At 40.9% G+C, this 12,500-nt stretch overlaps 1 protein-coding gene across 1 annotated transcript in view; it reads left to right on the forward strand.

The window, feature by feature from the left end:
• The first annotated feature begins 1,643 nt into the window (after positions 1 to 1,643).
• LOC123746591 (chaoptin) overlaps positions 1,644 to 12,500 on the forward strand; it is a 99,160-nt gene continuing 88,303 nt past the window's right edge. The window contains 1 exon segment of the mRNA XM_069318371.1: positions 1,644 to 1,852. The gene's annotated coding sequence lies outside the window, so the exon portion shown is untranslated.

Here is a 12,500-nt window from a genome sequence, read left to right on the forward strand (position 1 = left end):
GCTCTGGCTCTTTGGTCCCGCCTCTCAACTGTCAATCAACTGATGTACAGGTTCCTGAGCCTATTGGGCTCTATCATATCTACACTTGAAACTGTGTATGGAGTCTGCTTCCATATGTGTGTTTCCGTGTGCGTATGTGTATTTTCTTGTGTAACTTCGTACTGAATTCGTCTCTACAATCCGTTCTGAAATGCTAATATATATATTTTTAAATATTATACGAAGGGAGAAGTTTTTGACATTTCGACGACTCATGTGTAACTCAAGCATCCATAAGAAGCCTCTAATCCATCTATATCTTTTTTTAAACATGACCTCTTTTTGCACTCTGGCAATTCCCTTTAATATCTTGTACGTTGTTATCATATCTCCCCCCTGGTTCGCCGCTCCTCCAACATATTGAGATTAAGTTCTCTCAGCAATTCATCATAACTGAATCCTGTCAATTAAGAAAAAACTTTCAGAATCCTTATGTAAAAGATAATTCTTAAATTGAGCGTAAATGTATCAGGTATCACCACAATGACGGCACATCACAATCTCTTATCGGAATGGCAGGCAGCCAAGTGATCTGATTGTCAGTAATGAAGCAAATTATCGAAAGTGTGGCGGAGGAAGAGCAAGAATTTAGGCTGGGGAAAGCTTTGAGTCAAGCTGTAAGCCAGTGGACGGGCGGGCGGCGGCCAGTGGCTTGCTGCCGGCTGTCCTCCCTCCCGCCCTCTCCTGGGTAGCGCGCCCCTCTGCCAGACGACCCATGCTGGATACCTGCTGGATATCTGCTGGATATCTGCCGGATACCTGCTGGATACATGATGGATACCTGCTTGATGGGGTTCTGGGAGTTCGTCTACTCCTCGAGCCCGGCCTGAGGCCAGGCTTGACTTGTGAGAGTTTGGTCCAACAGGCTGTTGCTTGGAGCGGCCCGCAGGCCCACATACCCACCATAGGCCTTATGGCCAGAGGTCTCTCTTGTGTGTGTGTGTGTGTGTGTGTGTGTGTGTGTGTGTGTGTGTGTGTGTGTGTGTGTGCACAACCCCCGTCTCAATTTCTTTTCATTTATTAGTGTTTTCCTTTATTTTATCATTTAATCAATGTATTTTAATCAATGTATGGGTGTAGATGCTGTTGTTACAGCTGAAATACACTACCTGGTACTCAACTATCTGAATTCTACCCCCCAAATGCTATGCGTGTTAATGGCTTTGCAAGAATGTAAGAATACGACATATTCCATGATGAAGGGTTACTTCAAGCATGTTGAAAAATGAATAAATGAATTACTTCACTGCATTCGTGCACTTTAGACACTCATTTGAACCTCAATTGCATACATCAATAACCAATTTAATGTTGACATTGAAATTGAAATTGAAATAAGTTTATTGAGGTAAAATACACACAAAGGGATGAGGTAGCTCAAGCTATTCTCACCCCGTTCAGTACATCGTGTTAATACATACATATACACACATCACAAACAATAAACATATTACCAAACATTCTGAGAGATAAATATATACATTTCCTAATTTAATGTTGACATTGGCTTGGTATCTATGGCGTTAAGCAGGATGCCGGCGGTACGAGAGTTTGGGCAGCGTGTGTCGGGTGAGGGAGGAGAAGAACGAGTCAGTGCACCCAAATATTTCGAGTGGGAAGGTTGTGTGGTGGTAGATTACTCTCACAACATTGGATAACTTACCATATATATGCTCTTGTTGCTGTGTTAGTGTGTCTGTCAGTGCTGTAACACCAGAAGGATACGATTGGGAGTAAGGAAAGACGATTAGATGGGGGATATTTCTGTGAAGAAGTGATTGGATGTAAAGGAGATATTCAAGACGAAATTCAGGTGAGTAAATTGTGTTTTGAAGTTCTGAAGTCCCCGGCCAGCAGCTGGACTGGTCAAAATGTGGTTTGGTCTGGTCAAAATGTGGTTTGGTCTGGTCAAAAACTGGTCTGGTCTGGTCAAAAACTGGTTTGGTCGGTCAAAAAATAGCTTTGTCTGTTCAGGACTTTGTTTGGTGCGGTCAGGACCTAGTGTGGTCTGATTAGCAGCTAATTTCGGTCTCGTCAAGACCTATCCTACTCTGGCCACCATCTAATTTTAGTAACTGGTCAGAATCTAGGTTGGTCTGGTCAGCAGGTACTTTTAGTCCGGTTAGAAGTTGGTGGTCTGAAGAAACATTTTGCTATTTCTCCTACTGGACCTGATAAGAAAGACATATATCATCACCATGTATCATCACAATCATACATGACCCGCCGCCATCATACATTCTCTCGTGTATAACCAATAATTTGTATAAAATACTAGTCCAGCGCCAGAGGCTTACCTGAATTTACCTGCAGGGCCACTGTCTCTCTAGTGGCCTCCAGGAAAACACGAAACATATAATCTTAGAGCGATATACACTCTTCAATGTATATACACACACACATACACATATGTATATATATATATTATATATATACATATATATATATATATATATATATATATATATATATATATATATATATATATATATATATATATATATATATATATATATATATATAAATATACTGTGATATACCTCCCTGAGGTACACGCGTGGTATACGTACACTGTGAGTATACTTTAGTTCTGGATTATATTCAAGACTAAAGTATATTTGCAGGATGGTCATTAGACCAGTGTGGCGGCCTTAATTAATAACCCTCCAGAGGTTCATAGGCATAATTACCTTCCAGAGGTTGATAGGCCTTAATAACCCTCCAGAGGTTGATAGGCCTTAATAACCCTCCAGAGGTTGATAGGCCTTAATAACCCTCCAGAGGTTGATAGGCCTTAATAACCCTCCAGAGGTTGATAGGCCTTAATAACCCTCCAGAGGTTGATAGGCCTTAATAACCCTCCAGAGGTTGATAGGCCTTAATAACCCTCCAGAGGTTGATAGGCCTTAATAACCCTCCAGAGGTTGATAGGCCTTAATAACCCTCCAGAGGTTGATAGGCCTTAATAACTCTCCAGAGGTTGATAGGCCTTAATAACCCTCCAGAGGTTGATAGGCCTTAATAACCCTCCAGAGGTTGATAGGTCTTAATAACCCTCCAGAGGTTGATAGGCCTTAATAACCCTCCAGAGGTTGATAGGCCTTAATAACCCTCCAGAGGCTGATAGGCCTTAATAACCCTCCAGAGGTTGATAGGCCTTAATAACCCTCCAGAGGTTGATAGGTCTTAATAACCCTCCAGAGGTTGATAGGTCTTAATAACCCTCCAGAGGTTGATAGGTCTTAATAACCCTCCAGAGGTTGATAGGTCTTAATAACCCTCCAGAGGTTGATAGGTCTTAATAACCTTCCAGAGGTTGATAGGCCTTAATAACCCTCCAGAGGTTGATAGGTCTTAATAACCCTCCAGAGGTTGATAGGTCTTATTAACCCTCCAGAGGTTGATAGGTCTTAATAACCCTCCAGAGGTTGATAGGTCTTAATAACCCTCCAGAGGTTGATAGGTCTTAATAACCCTCCAGAGGTTGATAGGCCTTAATAACCCTCCAGAGGTTGATAGGCCTTAATAACCCTCCAGAGGTTAATAGGCCTTAATAACCCTCCAGAGGTTGATAGGCCTTAATAACCCTCCAGAGGTTAATAGGCCTTAATAACCCTCCAGAGGTTAATAGGCCTTAATAACCCTCCAGAGGTTGATAGGCCTTAATAACCCTCCAGAGGTTAATAGGCCTTAATAACCCTCCAGAGGTTGATAGGCCTTAATAACCCTCCAGAGCTTGATAGGCCTTAATAACCCTCCAGAGGTTGATAGGCCTTAATAACCCTCCAGAGGTTGATAGGTCTTAATAACCCTCCAGAGGTTGATAGGTCTTAATAACCCTCCAGAGCTTGATAGGCCTTAATAACCCTCCAGAGGTTAATAGGCCTTAATAACCCTCCAGAAGTTAATATGCCTTAATAACCCTCCAGAGGTTGATAGGCCTTAATAACCCTCCAGAGGTTGATAGGTCTTAATAACCCTCCAGAAGTTAATAGGCCTTAATAACCATCCAAAGGTATATAAATTCTACTGAAATCATCTTGTTTTTCTAACTTAGACCAAAAATAATAAGCACAAACAAACAGGTGTTTATACACTTGCGGTATCTATATAAGATATCCATCTATAGATATATAAGGTATCTATATCAAGATATCTAAGATATCTACACCTTAACACCTGTAACCACACAGCTGCATGGGGGTCAATATACCCATGCCCCTATTACAACGGCAACAACGCATGTCTTACGGGCTATTCATGCCCGTGCCACCTCTTGGGCGACTTAATCCCAATTAATCAATCGAATCCGTCATCCAGCAGACGCAAATGCTTCGCCAACGTGAACGGGGGTTACGTCCGCCTCGTAACTATATCTCGTAGCGTGACATAGCCTGAAATTTAGCAAACATTTCTTTGTCACGCGTTCGCTTGACGTAATGGAGCCACATGATTCAATGCGCATGCGTCGAGGTAACGGCTATGGAGTCCAGAGAACTGGAAGCATCTCTCATCCAGGGCGCATTAGCTGGACTAAGGGCTGAAGCACGCACAAGACGCATTGTATAATTGGAAGATGAACGCATACGAGTCAGTATAGAATTGAAATATGGACTTAAGGATACATACGACTCAGTATATGACTGGAATATGGACTTAAGGATACATGCGACTCAGTATATGACTGGAATATGGACTTAAGGATACATACGACTCAGTATATGACTGGAATATGGACTTAAGGATACATGCGAATCAGTATACCACTGGAATTGAAGTCGAGGACATACGCGGACACAGCTACCAGCCAAAACACACCTGCTGGAACAGGTATAGGATCACCCCATCTGGAATACGAGTACTGAGATACAGACTTAACACACCTGTCACACCTGTTGATGCAAGAACTAGAATATGCGTCTGTTGTTAATTAACACACCTGCCTGAACAAGCCCGGAACCACACCTGTCCCTCAAGTGTTCACTGGGACACACACCTGGGACACACCTGTAAGTGAACACCTTTGCTGAGCCGAGTACTGAAAAATACCTACAATCCAGTACATTTTTTTTTCAATACGAAGAATACTTAATTAAGAAATGCCTTAGACACACCTGAGTACAGGATACACCTGTCATACAGGTGTATATGACAGGTGTATATGATATATATCCATACAGGTGTGTGTATATATATCATTGGATATATAAATACATTACGTCTGAGTATGAACGATCAATATTCACAGAATGCCTTAAGTATTTATACATAAAATACATAAGTGCGTTTCGTAGGGATGTATCAGTATTCATAACGCTCTCATCATGTATACACATCTCAGGAATTGCAGCTGATGCAAGGATTCATACATAATGCCATCGAGGGGAAAATATACATACGTAGGTGCTTTTGTGTGTGTGTGTGTGTGTGTGTGTGTGTGTGTGTGTGTGTGTGTGTGTGTGTGTGTGTGTGTGTGTGTGTGTGTGTGTGTGTGTGTGATAAAGTGGGTTACTTTATTAAAAGTAGCCCAGAAGTGACAATAAAGACACTTGTATATTGAAATTAATAATTTCTGTTTATTTAGAATAGTAATTACTGTCTGTTGAGATGAGTAATTACTGTCTGTTGAGATGAGTAATTACTGTCTGTTGAGATGAGTAATTACTGTCTGTTGAGATGAGTAATTACTGTCTGTTGAGATGAGTAATTACTGTCTGTTGAGATGAGTAATTACTGTCTGTTGAGATGAGTAATTACTGTCTGTTGAGATGAGTAATTACTGTCTGTTGAGATGAGTAACATATGTATAGTGAAATGAGTAATTTTTGTCTAGTGAGGTTAGTCATTTCTGTCTATAGAGAGGTTAGTAATGTCTATCTATTGAGATTAGGAATTTGTCTTACCGTCAAGTGTCTCTGATACTGTCAACTGTGTATCTGATACTGTCAACTGTCTGTAATACCGTCAACTGTCTGATACCGTCAGCTGAGGTTCTTCAACTTCCTTCAGAGACAAGTAATGGTGTCATCTCTGTCGTTAGCGGAGGTAATTTGACCTCAATGGTGTGGCGTGACCTTCCCTATCCCACCATCACACTGGCAAGGTCACTCAGGGTCATTAGGTGTTACAAAGGTCATAAAACACTGGTTTAGTTGTATGTTTGTGTTGATTTAGTGGTTTAAACGGTCATTGTTGTCTCTTGTGTGTACTTGTTTTGTTTGTGTGGAGATGAGTGTGTGTGTGTGTGTGTGTGTGTGTGTGTGTGTGTGTGTGTGTGTGTGTGTGTGTGTGTGTGTGTGTGTGCAGGATCGAGCTTAGGCTCTAGGCCCCGCATTTAATCGACACCCTTGAGTATTTTATATGTATGAATCATGTGTCCTCTCCATTTCTTCAAAATATTGTTATGTTTTTTTCAGTTTTTTCCCCCGTAGCTCAGTATTCTCAGTTCTAAGACTTGCATTGAATCTGTGAACTAAATCTTTGGTTTGACAGAATTAATCTTCTTTATAATGACGTATTATAACTGACAATAAATAGATGGTATTTTAGCTCATCTGAGTTCCCTCACACATTAAGCTAACCACACGTGATATATATATATATATATATATATATATATATATATATATATATATATATATATATATATATATATATATATATATATATATATAGTGCGTTCTGGCTACTAGGTACGACATATATATATATATATATATATATATATATATATATATGTCGTACCTAGTAGCCAGAACGCACTTCTCAGCCTACTATGCAAGGCCCGATTTGCCTAATAAGCCAAGTTTTCATGAATTAATGTTTTTTCGACTACCTAACCTACCTAACCTAACCTAACCTAACTTTTTCGGCTACCTAATCTAACCTAACTTATAAAGATAGGTTAGGTTAGGTTAGGTAGGGTTGGTTAGGTTCGGTCATATATCTACGTTAATTTTAACTCCAATAAAAAAAATTGACCTCATACATATTAAAATGGGTAGCTTTATCATTTCATAAGAAAAAAATTTGAGAAAATATATTTATTCAGGAAAACTTGGCTTATTATGCAAATCGGGCCTTGCATAGTAGGCTGAGAAGTGAGTTCTGGCTACTAGGTACGACATATGTATATATATATATATATATATATATATATATATATATATATATATATATATATATATATATATATATATATATGTATGTATGCTGAATGCGTTTTCGGCTCAATTCGCCATCACCAGAGCAAGATAGTGTGGTCCGACCTGGACCACAATCGACTTTATAATGGTCCAGGACGGACCGAAACGTCGTCGTCCCTTCACCTTCTAGTGTGTGTGGTCTGGTCATCATACCTTCAGCCCCGTTACTGTGACTCATCGTCTGCACCAAAAAATAATTATTTTAACCTCATTCTAACCCCTTTTAACATGTCCTATGTATTATGTATTGTATAAATATTATTAATATTATTATTATTTATTAATATGATTATCATCTTCATGTCTCTGTTTTAAACCTTATGTTCCCTGGTATAATAATATCCACAGTAGGCCTATTCTGCTACTGTTAGAGTAGGCCGATGCTTCTAATCTCACAGTAGGCCTATGCTGTTAGTCTAACATTAGACCTACGCTGTTAGTCTTACGGTAACTATAGGTATGATATTTCTTTTCAGGGCAGGAGAAGTCAGGAGTATACAAGGCGAGCGTAATCCCAACTAAATAAGACACATTTTTATATATAATGAATTGAAAAGATTAAGCAAAGGTTATAATCATTCAGAGGTGACGTTTGAGCCATGCATGTGGAAAAAGAAAAGGCATTAACGATGTTTGGGTATTGTTTTGGACCCTTCAGGCGTGATGTAGTGACTTGATAAGGCTCCTGGAGAGATAGAAACGTCGTCAGTTTGATTTCTGTTGACGTCTGTGAACAGAAAGTGACTGAACCTCTTCCTCTCGAGCGAGTGACTGAATCTCTTCCTCTAGGACGAATGACTGAATCTCTTCCTCTAGGGCGATTGACTGAATCTCTTCCTTTCGCGCGAGTCACTGAATCTCTTCATCTAGGGCGATTGACTGAATCTCTTCCTCTAGGGCGAGTGACTGAATCTCTTCATCTCTGGTGAGTGACTGAATCTCTTCCCCTAGGGCGAGTGACTGAATCTCTTCCTCTAGGGCGAGTGACTGAATCTCTTCATCTAGGGCGATTGACTGAATCTCTTCCTCTCGGGCGAGTGACTGAATCTCTTCGTCTCTGGTGAGTGACTGAATCTCTTCCTCTAGGGCGAGTGACTGAATCTCTTCTTCTAGGGCGAGTCACTGAATCTCATCCTCTAGAGTGACTGAATCTCTTCCTCTCGGGCGAGTCACTGAATCTCTTCGTCTCTGGTGCGTGACTGAATTTCTTCCTCTAGGGCGAGTGACTGAATCTCTTCTCGGACGAGTCACTGAATCTCTTCCTCTCGGGTGAGTGACTGAATCTGTTCCTCCTCCCTGCCTCAGTCTCCGTGTACTGTTAACCTACAGACACAAAATGTATGCAAATTCCACCGTCACGGATTTGTAGTTACGCTGCCGTGTGAGGCGTGCGGTGGCACGCACCCGCACGCACGTCTACTGTGTGGGAGGTGTCATGGCTACTGCTGTGGGAGGTGTCATGGCTACTGCTGTGGGAGTGCCACATCTGGCACTATGGGAGGTGCCACATGGTTTCATCACTCGTCTTCAAGAACACACTCATTAATCTTACCGTATTGTAGTATACTATTAACATATATTATGATATCAAAACTGGTTTTAATACTTGTATTTTGAAGCCTTTTAACTATATTATGCACATAAAGTGTTTCATTAATATAGAAAAACTAGAACAATATATATATATATATATATATATATATATATATATATATATATATATATATATATATATATATATATATAACTAGTACAAACTATGACAAAGTGACACATACACGTAGTTTTGCAGCTTATTGCAGAGGCAAACAAAGGAACCTGCTGTTTCAATAGATAATCAATCATTTCAATAGATAAAATGATAATAATTGATAACTACAGCCCCCCACTCCCCCGAAAAAAAAAATTACCACAGAACAGCGGACAATAATATGCACGCATACTTCTTTCATAAATATTATCCAACAAAGATACTACAGACTTGGATCAAAGTTGCTAGTAGTGGGCGATTTCAATCGTGGAGAAATTGATTGTGAAATGATAGTTCCGACAGCGGGAGAAGAGACATGGAGAGTAAAGGTGATAGACGTAGCATGATGGAATTTCATAGCACAATATAAAGATGAGAAAAAATGGGGAAAAAAGGTAGATGATTGGTCAGAATTCCTTGAGATTGTGTAGTGGTGGAGTGTGTACTCACCTAATTGTGCTTGCGGGGGTTGAGCTCTGGCTCTTTGGTCCCGCCTCTCAACCGTCAATCAACAGGTGTACAGATTCCTGAGCCTATTGGGCTCTATCATATCTACACTTGAAACTGTGTATGGAGTCAGCCTCCACCACATCACTTCCTAATGCATTCCATTTGTCAACTACTCTGACACTAAAAAAGTGTGTTGATGGGCGTGGTTGTGTACTCGCTTGACAGCGTGGTTGTGCACTTACATGACAGTGTAATCACTTCACTCTGATGTTCTCACACACAGGTGCTTGGAGAGGCTAACACCATATACTATAGTTAGTGGTCGATTAATATAATATCCCATATATTCCTAGCTATATTTATTTTGTAACTCTGTTATCTTCTGAGATTATCAGCAGTAATCTTAACCCATTCTCTTTGTCGGAAACTCTTATGATGAATTCGTTCTTCCTGATAGACAGGCGGATAGACAAACACACACAGATAGACAGACAGCCAGGCACACGAAGAGCCTTAATACCACCCTCGTTCCCACGTAACTAGTCATTAGCCTGGCCCGTAAGGCCATAAGGCATAACGCGGCTCTCATCTTTATATAACAGAACTGTCTTGAAAGAAACACTTGTTTCGTCTCCCATCTGTTACGTATTATTCCATGTGTTCTCGTGGGTTATGGGAGTAATGTCACGGGATTCACGGTGTGTTGGATTGTTTAGGGTTGCTGAAGGCCTGTTTTAGTGTTTAGTTGGGGAATATGTATGTTTATGGGAGTAATGTCACGGGATTCACGGTGTGTTGGATTGTTTAGGGGTTGCTGAAGGCCTGTTTTAGTGTTTAGTTGGGGAATATGTATGTTTATGGGAGTAATGTCACGGGATTCACGGTGTGTTGGATTGTTTAGGGGTTGCTGAAGGCCTGTTTTAGTGTTTAGTTGGGGAATATGTATGTTTGAATGTGTTTCATTTATGATTTCTTGGGGTTTGTTTTTCATTTGAGTGTGTGTGGAGGAGGGGGTAAAAACGCACTCAGATGTGTACTGTGTGGGGGAGTGTTTCCAAGGGTATGTGCGGAGGAGAGGGAGATATGTGCACTTGGTGTAAAATACCAGTACATCTGGCGTATAAGATGAACACATTTGGTGTAAAAATATCTGCACATCTTTGATCAAAGATCTATACACCTGGATCACATCTTTGATCAAAGATCTATACACCTGTATCACATCTTTGATCAAAGATCTATACACCTGGATCACATCTTTGATCAAAGATCTATACACCTGGATCACATCTTTGATTAAAGATCTATACACCTGGATCACATCTTTGATCAAAGATCTATACACCTGGATCACATCTTTGATCAAAGATCTATACACCTGGATCACATCTTTGATCAAAGATCTACACACCTGGATCACATCTTTGATCAAAGATCTATACACCTGGATCACATCTTTAATCAAAGATCTATACACCTGAATCACATCTTTGATTAAAGATCTACACACCTGGATCACATCTTTGATTAAAGATCTATACACCTGGATCACATCTTTGATCAAAGATCTACACACCTGGATCACATCTTTGATCAAAGATCTATACACCTGGATCACATCTTTGATCAAAGATCTATACACCTGGATCACATCTTTGATCAAAGATGCGCTGGATCTAGTCTCACTGTTGCAAATGCAATGGAGTAATTTGTATGTCGTGACTATGTTTCCTTCAACTCTTCTATCCAGTGAGGTTCTACTCTTTTAGTCTATTTAGCTCATGTCCTTTGACTCCAGGAACAGTCGGCTGGTAAACTAGTAAACTTTTACAAAATATGTTTCATGCTGGCGCTGCAAACTCGATAAATGGTCTTACATATGTTATGTACAATGTTCTGAATGATGCTTTAATAAAATTCTTAAAGGTTGTTTTTACATTTGTCAACCTCTTATATGATATACCTTGTCTTACGCCCCTATACATTTCACCATTTTTCATTATCTTGCATTTGCTGGAATTCAACTCTAGCAGCCACTTATAAGGCCGGTATTCATGTTGTTTGTGTAAGTCATCTTGCAGGTGTCCTCAGTTCCTACTCATCGACATGACTAATCGCTTCTTGCAAGACCAGCGCTCAATCCCCGATGTACCGAGTGACTGGGCACTTGTTTCTTCACCCTTGTCCTCATATCCCAGCTCCTTGTCCTCATATCCCAGCTCCTTGTCCTCATATCCCAGCTCCTTATCCTCATATCCCTGCTCCTTGTCATCATATCCCAGCTCCTTGTCCTCATATCCCTTCTCCTTGTCCTCATATCCCAGCTCCTTGTCCTCATACCCCAGCTCCTTGTCCTCATATCCCAGCTCCTTGTCCTCATACCCCAGCTCCTTGTCCTCATACCCCAGCTCCTTGTCCTCATATCCCAGCTCCTTGTCCTCATACCCCAGCTCCTTGTCCTCATATCCCAGCTCCTTGTCCTCATACCCCAGCTCCTTGTCCTCATACCCCAGCTCCTTGTCCTCATATCCCAGCTCCTTGTCCTCACATCCCTGCTTCTTGTCCTCATATCCCAGCTCCTTGTCCTCATATCCCAGCTCCTTGTCCTCACATCCCTGCTCCTTGTCCTCATATCCCAGCTCCTTATCCTCATATCCCAGCTCCTTGTCCTCATATCCCAGCTCCTTGTCCTCATATCCCAGCTCCTTATCCTCATATCCCAGCTCCTTGTCCTCACATCCCTACCAAGTGCTATATAGTCATACTGACTTAGTGCCTTCTGTTCATAATAACTTTACCTATCCCTTCTTCCTCGAAGGAAGGACGAAGGACTTAATTCCTCCTCGAAGTCCGTCCACAGACACCCGGGATAGAAGGGATGCAAGACTCCCCCAAGGAGTGGTGGATGGCCTTGCTGGTCACTATCCTCCGCCTTGTTGAATTCCACACCTGTGGCTGTTGCATGTACTCACCTAGTTGTATATATGTGCCTCTGTTTTGGTGCGTCCTTTTCCCACTGTTGGCCTTCTAGGGATGAGCTTCAGTTCTTGAGGTTC

Source organism: Procambarus clarkii, chromosome 90 (genome assembly GCF_040958095.1).
Source record: "Procambarus clarkii isolate CNS0578487 chromosome 90, FALCON_Pclarkii_2.0, whole genome shotgun sequence".
Taxonomy (NCBI): Eukaryota; Metazoa; Arthropoda; class Malacostraca; order Decapoda; family Cambaridae; genus Procambarus; species Procambarus clarkii.